Below are 9,287 nucleotides of genomic sequence, written 5' to 3'. Positions count from 1 at the left end.
ATGGAGCTGGCACACACATGCTGGCAGTGCCAAGGAGGCTCCACAGTCAGGGAGTGTTTACGGGAGATTAGAAGGCTCAGGATTTAGTGGAGTGGTGGTGGACATGAAGGGCTCCTACTGAATGAACCGTGTGACAAATGCTGTAAGTGTTAGAAAAGGAGACTTATGATTTATTGTATACATTGATTCTGTATGAAAAGGATATAGTTTCCATTCAAATACTTGAATTTTCTGTTCGGGTCAGGCTGGAGCCCATCCTAGCTGTCACTGTACATCCTGAACAGGTCGCAAGTGCTAACACAGAGATTCGCACTCACATTCACACCTATGGCCGATTTAGAACAACCAGTTAACCCTAACATGTTTTTGGACTGTGGGAAGCAGGCAAATTACCCAAGAGAGCCCACGCACACACAAGGACACCACCCTAGCCAGCCGGTGGATTCAAAACAGAGCCTCAACCTCCCTTTTGCTTTAAATCTGTTAGACAAACAGCAGTACACGGAGCTGTAGACAGCCAACGGTGGTACATCTCGGCCGTACAATAAAGCATACGGAAGGGAGAGAGAATTATTTAGACAGTTGGAAAAGGCGACGCACTCCGCACCAATACAACATAAAATAAATTTATGGCTCATTTTGCCAACTAGCAGCTAATCTAAAAGAAATGACTTATGTCCCACATAAGAAATAAAACCAAATGAAAGGTGGTGCTGAAGAAATTTGGATGACATCTGGGATAAGAGCCACCAGACATGGAGGGAGGGTGAATGAATTTCATTTTTTTTTATAGTTTGATCAGTGTGACATCCACTATGGCCACTTAAAAAAAGATTGGACAGCTGATTGATGACATCTGCATTTCTATTCAATGCTGCTATGAATTCTTGTCTCCTAGCAGAAGAACTGTGTTGCTCACAGTCTATAATTAGTGAGAGACAGTAGTGTTCCTGAGACAATAAAATAATTGTGTGTGTGTGTATATATATATATATATATATATATATATATATACACAGAGAGAGAGAGATGTGTGTGTGGAGGATTCTGCTACACAAATTAATATCTGTATAAATGCAATATCCTTCTAAAGGGGTGCAGGACACAAAGTTACTGTATAAGCTACTTGGCTGTAGTACCGTCTGTTGGCAGCACATTAATTTCATAGGAAAAAATGTTGCCATTGCTTTCCTTTAGCTTGCAGTTGCATTAGTGTCTGTCTGTGGTGTTGCCTGGCAGACTGGCCGGTTCCCTAAGGAGGGTAGGGATAAACCAGTGGCCATTTGCTTAAACCCCACCCTTAATACTGCTACATCTTTCAAGCTTTACCTTAAGTTACCTTAAGTTAACAGTGATAACTGTGGCAGATTGCACAGTTGAAACTAATATTTTTGCAGAGAAAAAAATAGGTTCTTTATTTCAAATGGAGGACAATAACTGTCAGGATGTTTAGTGCCTTGATGGTAGACTTGATTTGCTACAGTCGGCTAGCTGTTTAATTTAATAGGGTCTTTAGCTAACTGAATTTGTTAACCCAGTAAAATTGGGGTGTTGACATGGTTGGATGTCTGTATGCACAATGCTGTGCTAAAAGACTGAGGCCAAAGCTGCAGGTTCCTGGCAAAAAGTCAACATCCATGAACATAACAGCAGCTTGGAAGCCTGGATACCTTGTGAACAGTATTCTTTCACTTTCAGTGTTACTAAAGAAACAGCTTTTTCTGCACTATGAGGACCAACCAGTGTTGCCATAGTACACTTTTGTTCTGGTGCTTTTATTTTTGGTAAACCTGAAAAAAGACCACCTTTCAAGCTGTTTCTACAAGAAGCACCGTTTGCTATGTGTGTAAGTACAGGTCTGCTATGCCTTTGGTTGCCGATTGGACAGATGCTGTTTTAGGATAACCCTTCAGCGAGCAGTGAGTCCAAAGATTAGCTTTTAAACCGGTGTGATGATCGGGATTTTCTTTCCCACACTGTTTTGCGATTTTCACTTTTGTAATGAGTGTCACTGACCTTCTTTTCTTTAGGTGTTCTTCTAGGTGTTAGATGATCTACAGTTCACATTTTGGCCAAAATACCAACAGTAGTGCAGGACTCTGTCTCTGAGGGCTTGTTGCAAAGTGATGAGCTGATGCTTTTTAACCCTGCATATTTAATTCACAAACTGTGTGAATACTGCGTAGAAACACAAAACCGCTGTGCTGTAAGCTTGTAAACACATGCACCAAGGCTTTGTGGGCTCTGGGGTTTATGCATGAGCATGTTAAATAGTTGACTTTACCATAAAAGCTACAGCGGCAATAAGAAAATGATATAATGTGTTTTTGCAAATAAGGGAATCACTGAATAAAACTATGAAATCTGTGCTTTCATGCTACTATATTTGCATAAACATGCTCTTAGAGAGACTATTGTCAGTTTGTTAATAAAATACTTATGAGAGACATTATTCTTGAGTTGCATTTAAAACTAGTTCCACACATCTGCAGCAATTTGTTGTCAATTTGTTTGTAACACTATGCTACGTGTGAAGACGAGTACTTGTCAGTACATTACACATGCATGATCGGTTGAATGGGTAAATCTACAAAACACGGTGAAAATACAACCTGGAAGGCTCTTTCTACTTCTCATCCAATTACAAGTTAACTGCCTCCTCTTGAGCCATACCACAAAGCCTTAAAAAAATCTGGGATTATTGTTAATGTTTCATTTAAGAGGAGTAGCTAAGTTTCATTGCATCAACACTTAGGTGGCGGAACATTTTGGGAATCCGGGCTGCTATTTGCATTGATATTAATATCACAAAGTCTCTTTTTTTAGCAGCCATAAAAGAGGAATATCTTGTTAACACATTTCAACATGAAGAAGGAGGGGATTTCTTTTTTCCAATTTCATCCTGTAAGAGCTGAAGTAGTTTATAAATTTATAGCAATCACTGGAAATAGGTCAATGTGACATAACTTAGTCTACATTTTTATTACATCTCCAGTCAACGACATAATGCAATAAAAAATAACTGTCGGTTGGTGTTAAAAGTGTTTGAGGGTAGTTTTCTCCAATTAGACTTATTAGTGAGGATTTAATGCCAAATCATGACGACTGTGCGGATGCATTTTTAGACCTACGTAACGAGGTCTCCAAATGCATGCAGCAGTTTGCCCCTAAGTTTCCCTCTGCTGGAAAACTATCACATCCTAACGAGGGACCAAGTTATTCAGAGAGCGTGAGTGGTCAGCTGTGAAGAGACTTCTGCTGCTAGCAATCAGCGCCGCATATGTGGAGGCCTGAACGCCTTAAGAGTCACACTGACTCATTTATGTCATGTTCAGTCATGATGATTAGAAAGCGGTAGGCCATGAGTTAAACGCTGAGCCTCAGTGAACAAGAAGTTAAATGTGAGGCCTGAGAGAAGAAACAGGCATCCTCTGTTTGCAGCTTTAAAGCTGTGTTTATAAAAAAAAAAACACCCAGCACGCCCCTGCGGGCGGTTTATCCTTCAAGCTCGGGTCCTCTACCAGAGGCCTGGGAGCTTGAGGGTCCTGCGCAGTATCTTAGCTGTTCCCAGGACTGCGCTCTTCTGGACAGAGATCTCCGATGTTGTTCCTGGGATCTGCTGGAGCCACTCGCCTAGCTTGGGAGTCACCGCACCTAGTGCTCCGATTACCACGGGGACCACCGTTACCTTCACCCTCCACATCCTCTCGAGCTCTTCTCTGAGCCCTTGGTATTTCTCCAGCTTCTCGTGTTCCTTCTTCCTGATATTGCTGTCATTCGGAACCGCTACATCGATCACTACGGCCATCTTCTTCTGTTTGTCTACCACCACTATGTCCGGTTGGTTAGCCACCACCATTTTGTCCGTCTGTATCTGGAAGTCCCACAGGATCTTAGCTCGGTCATTCTCCACCACCCTTGGGGGCATCTCCCATTTTGACCTCGGGACTTCCAGGTTATACTCGGCACAGATGTTCCTGTACACTATGCCGGCCACTTGGTTATGGCGTTCCATGTATGCCTTGCCTGCTAGCATCTTGCACCCTGCTGTTATGTGCTGGATTGTCTCTGGGGCATCTTTACACAGCCTGCACCTGGGGTCTTGCCTGGTGTGATAGACCCCAGCCTCTATGGATCTTGTGCTCAGAGCTTGTTCTTGTGCTGCCATGATTAGTGCCTCTGTGCTGTCTTTCAGTCCAGCTTTGTCCAGCCACTGGTAGGATTTCTGGATATCAGCCACCTCCTCTATCTGCCGGTGGTACATACCGTGCAGGGGCCTGTCCTTCCATGATGGTTCCTCGTCTCCCTCCTCTTTCTTGGGTTTCTGCTGCCTGAGGTATTCACTGAGCACTCGGTCAGTTGGGGCCATCTTCCTAATGTATTCTTGGATGTTCGTTGTCTCATCCTGGACTGTGGTGCTGACACTCACCAGTCCCCGGCCCCCTTCCTTCCGCTTAGCGTACAGCCTCAGGGTGCTGGACTTGGGGTGAAACCCTCCATGCATGGTAAGGAGCTTTCTTGTCTTTATGTCAGTGGCTTCTATCTCCTCCTTTGGCCAGCCTATTACCCCAGCAGGGTACCTGATCACGGGCAGGGCGTACGTGTTGATGGCCCGGATCTTGTTCTTACCATTCAGCTGACTCCTCAGGACTTGCCTGACCCTCTGCAGGTACTTGGTGGTTGCAGCTTTTCTAGCGGCCTCTTCATGGTTCCCATTCGCCTGTGGGATCCCCAAGTACTTGTAACTGTCCTCTATGTCTGCAATGTTGCCTTCTGGTAGTTCAATCCCCTCAGTTCTGACTACCTTCCCTCTCTTTGTTACCATCCGACTACACTTCTCCAGTCCGAACGACATTCCAATGTCATTGCTGTATAGCCTGGTAGTGTGGATCAGTGAATCGATGTCTCGTTCACTCTTGGCATACAGCTTGATGTCATCCATGTACAGGAGGTGGCTGACAACTGCTCCGTTCTGTAGTCGGTATCCGTAGCCAGTCTTGTTAATGATCTCACTGAGGGGGTTCAGGCCTATGCAGAACAGCAGTGTGGACAGAGCATCTCCTTGGTAGATCCCGCACTTGATGGTGACTTGTGCTATGGGCTTGGAGTTGGCCTCTAGTGTTGTATGCCACATCCCCATTGAGTTCCTGATGAAGGCTCTTAGGGTCCCATTGATCTTGTACAATTCTAGGCATTCCAGTATCCAGCTGTGGGGCATTGAGTCATAGGCCTTCTTGTAATCAATCCAGGCAGTGCACAGGTTGGTCAGTCTGGTCTTGCAGTCTCGGCTGATTGTTCTGTCTACCAGTAGCTGGTGTTTTGCGCCTCTGGTATTCTTGCCAATTCCTTTCTGTGTCCCGCTCATGTATTGACCCATGTGCCTGTTCATCTTAGCCGATATGATGCCTGACAGGAGCTTCCATGTAGTACTGAGGCAGGTTATTGGTCGGTAGTTGGAGGGGACCGGTCCCTTCTTGGGGTCCTTGGGGATCAGGACCGTCCGGCCTTCAGTTAGCCATTCCGGGTGTCTCTCGTTAACTAGCAGCTGGTTCATTTGTGCTGCCAGACGCTCGTGGAGTGCAGTCAGCTTCTTCAGCCAGTAGGCGTGAACCATGTCGGGCCCTGGTGCTGTCCAACTCTTCATACTGGAGACCCTTTCTTGGATATCTGCCACTGTGATGGTTACTGGACCCTGTTCAGGGAGGTCGCTGTGGTCAGCCCTCAGATCCTCTAGCCACTGAGCATTGCCGTTATGGGTTGCATCCTTCTCCCATATGCTCTTCCAGTATTGCTCCGTCTCCAGCCTTGGTGGTGCTGTTCTATATATATATATATATATATATATATATATATATATATCTGTGTGTGTGTGTGTGTGTGTGTGTGTGTGTGTGTGTGTGTGTGTGTGTGTGTGTGTGTGCGCGCACAAATTAATATACAAGAAGCATCCAATAGAAACAGCAGGAGGGATATTTACTTCTAATATTGACTGAAGTGACTGAGTCTGAAAACATCAAAGACTTTCTCCCAAGCTTTAATGAGAGCCAGTCAGAGTTTGGCATATTTAGCTTCCCCATCCTCATCATCGTGACCATTAAAAGCCTTCAACCGTTTGCCAAAAAAAATCTGGGGTAATTCTTAACTCATTATTAACCTTTGATAAGCTAATTGACTGTATCGTTAGCGAGGTGATATTTTATCCTGCTGACGTAAACGTCTATCATTCTTACCCTACAGAAAACGTTAGAAGCGAGTGGACACGGTGCCAGCACTTGCTAAGTGGTCAGGTGCATGACTGAGAATGAATGCTACTCTTGTTTCATGTTTGATGGTGTGTAAATAAGCAGCTCTGCACCATTACCACATCAATCATGTCAGTTTTGTAATGCAGAGCTTTTTAGTCATCAACAAAATCTTTCAGCATAAGTTAGATGTGGCAAAACACTTATTTTTAAAGTGATACCAATATTCTTTTAAAGGGCAGTTTAGAATATGGATTAATTACATGTCTTTAATTACTTTTAATAATTACTTACCTTTATTTACTTACTTACCTACTTTTAATTCTTGGAATTAAAGTCACCGTTATCTTTAAACACATGCCATAAGAAATTACAGAAGAGGAAACCTGACACTTTTTGTGAGAATCTTGTTGTTTTAGGTTATTCCTCATCATCACATTCATGTTTATTTTCTACAAAACTGGAATAGTGACATGCTGAAATCAGCAGCTGATAGCGATGATGCTAGTGGACATACATTTGAAAGTCACATTTTCCCAGCAGAACAAGTCAGGTTGCTAAGTAAATGCTGGTGAATAAAATGTCGTTAACAGACATGTGCCAACATATGAGTGCAGAGCTGCAGAGTAGGAGTAGGACTAACTGTTCAATCAGTGCATAAACGCTCATTGCAGAACACAAATCTGACCTGCTTACAACACCAGTGCAGCTCCTCTCATTGTGGTTCATTAATAGTATCAAAGCACAGATAAAAAAAAACCACAAGGACAACCCCTCGAAGGAATGTCAGTCTACAAGTAAAGCAAATGTTAAACAGCAGAAGATATTATGCTCAATTATTCATTTTTTGACAGATGGTGACTAAGAATGTGTGAAGAATGGCAACGATGCACCACTATAAAAGGAAGACGGATGATTGGCAGTCACATATGCATGAAGTAAGGAGGCTAATGTTTCCCAGTGTTCAATTAAGCGTTTCTCAAGACAGTCAAATACAAAGTGACAATCAATAAAGAGTCCGCTTTATCACTTAAGGTTTGCGCGCATTAAACATTCTGTTGTCTTTATAAGATCAGCAGAACATTTTTTAGCTCTGACAGTTTGTCTGCATAGATGGATGCATTTTGAACTCAGTGGATGTGACACATTTCTGTTTGATGAGGGTTGTCACAGCGTTGCCACAAAGGCCATGAGAGTAAATTTATCATTAGCTTGCATTTTTGATCGGGGAACATATATACTGAGGACTAATGATCAGAATAAATAGCTGGGTGGGGATTGTGAAAGCATCACGGCAGAGAGCGTCCAGGTTAAAGCATCCAAGTAACACAGCTGATGTGAATCTTCCCACAGGAACAATATTTCCCATTATCCTTCTGCTTTTTCTTTATGGTTTATCAAATCATTATGATAAAGTGCAAACCATTATCATAGCAAAATCCACAGTGACTCACTAAACAAGGTACTGTAAATCACACAGGCCACAGCTTGATTTAATTTATAGCAGCCTCTCATTAAGTTAGTGGTACAATCAATGAGTCATCTACAAGGACTAAAATGAAAACCAAAAGACATTTGTCTTTTTATATAACGACATATATAACGACCCACATCCCAAAACATATTGCTCTTAATATGTTAATATGATGGGCATGAATGGTTTGTGTACACAAGTAATATCCATAATCATGGGAGATAAGCAGGGTTTCTTTTTCAGGTATGATTAGCTGAGAAAATTGTTTTCAACTAACATTAGCTGTGAAAACAACTGAGTATATATTTAAAAATTACAATGCCAGTGCCTTTATAAATCAAGGGGATCCTACTGAGAGAAGTAATGAGCTGCTTCACCTTATGAAAGAGCACCACATTGTGGATCACAGCAGTAATGACAATTACAGAACAGCTTTTTCTAATTTTGTGTCTCATTTATGTTTTCTTGTGCATGTAGATGCTTGTTTCTATGAATAAGTCCGTTTATCTGCAGCTGTCTCCAACCTAAAACCGAGACCCTTACTGTCCACCATTCATTATTGTTTGTATTTACATGAATACAACGCTGAAAGTACTTAGCATACGCATTAATAACAAGATATTCAGAGGGCGTTACTCACACATTTTATCCAGCAATGACTTTGTCATTGTTAGTCCTATCATTTGAAACAATCATACCAGCTGCACAGCCGGAGACAAAAACAAAAGCTGCTGATATAATAACAGCTAAGAAATGTATGCCAGGACACGTGCACTTTTGTTCAGTGAATAACCCTCAGAACAGCAAAAACAGGCCAAATTCCTCTGGCATGGTGCTGACTACAGTGGGATCATGTCTAAGAACAGCCTATGTGTGTGCTGCATGAGCATGACATATCTGCTGAAGATTTGTTTTTTTTTGTTTTTCATTTTCTACAGCGAGGCAGTACGAAGAAAGAAGAGCACCTGTCCTTGGAATTAGAGAGAATGCCAGTGAGCACAGGCGTGATTGTGTGTCTGCAACTGTGTAAGCAGTGAACTGAGTCTTCCATCCATGCTTGACAGTCATGCACCATTTCCTGTGACCTTGCTTAACATGAAAGAAAATGTACAGCTTCAGCGTATTTCTCTAGTATTAGTTTTCTCTAGTAAAATTATGCTCTCAGTTCACTATTTTTTCTATTTTTTCAAGTGGGTTCTATGTTTAAATGCAAGATGCAAGCTGGGACAACATATACTGACAAGCATAACTGAGTTGCTGGGATAGCGTACAGGAACATCTGTGTGGAATATGGGTTAGAACTCCCTAAGTCCCAATGGAAGACACCATTGAAAGTAGTTCAGCAGGAGAATTAAGATCCTGTGGGACCTCAAGACAAGCAGCTGGCTAACCAGCTAACAGTTGTTGACAAGGATAAGAAAAGGGCACGTCAGATAGATGTGATAATGCCAGTGCCCTGAGGGAAGAAGTACCTCTGTAGAGTGAAGGAACAACAGGAACAGATGTGAAAAAATAATATCTTTATATGAGAGACAAAACTAAAAGGAACATTATGGAATTTAACCCCAAAA

The sequence above is a fragment of the Copadichromis virginalis genome, linkage group LG1, assembly GCF_057382275.1.
Source record: "Copadichromis virginalis isolate Kocher_CV1m ecotype Utaka linkage group LG1, C_Virginalis_male_GT1.1, whole genome shotgun sequence".
NCBI classification, from domain to species: domain Eukaryota; kingdom Metazoa; phylum Chordata; class Actinopteri; order Cichliformes; family Cichlidae; genus Copadichromis; species Copadichromis virginalis.
The sequence above is the reverse complement of the archived record's forward strand: the minus strand, read 5'-3'. Positions refer to the sequence as shown.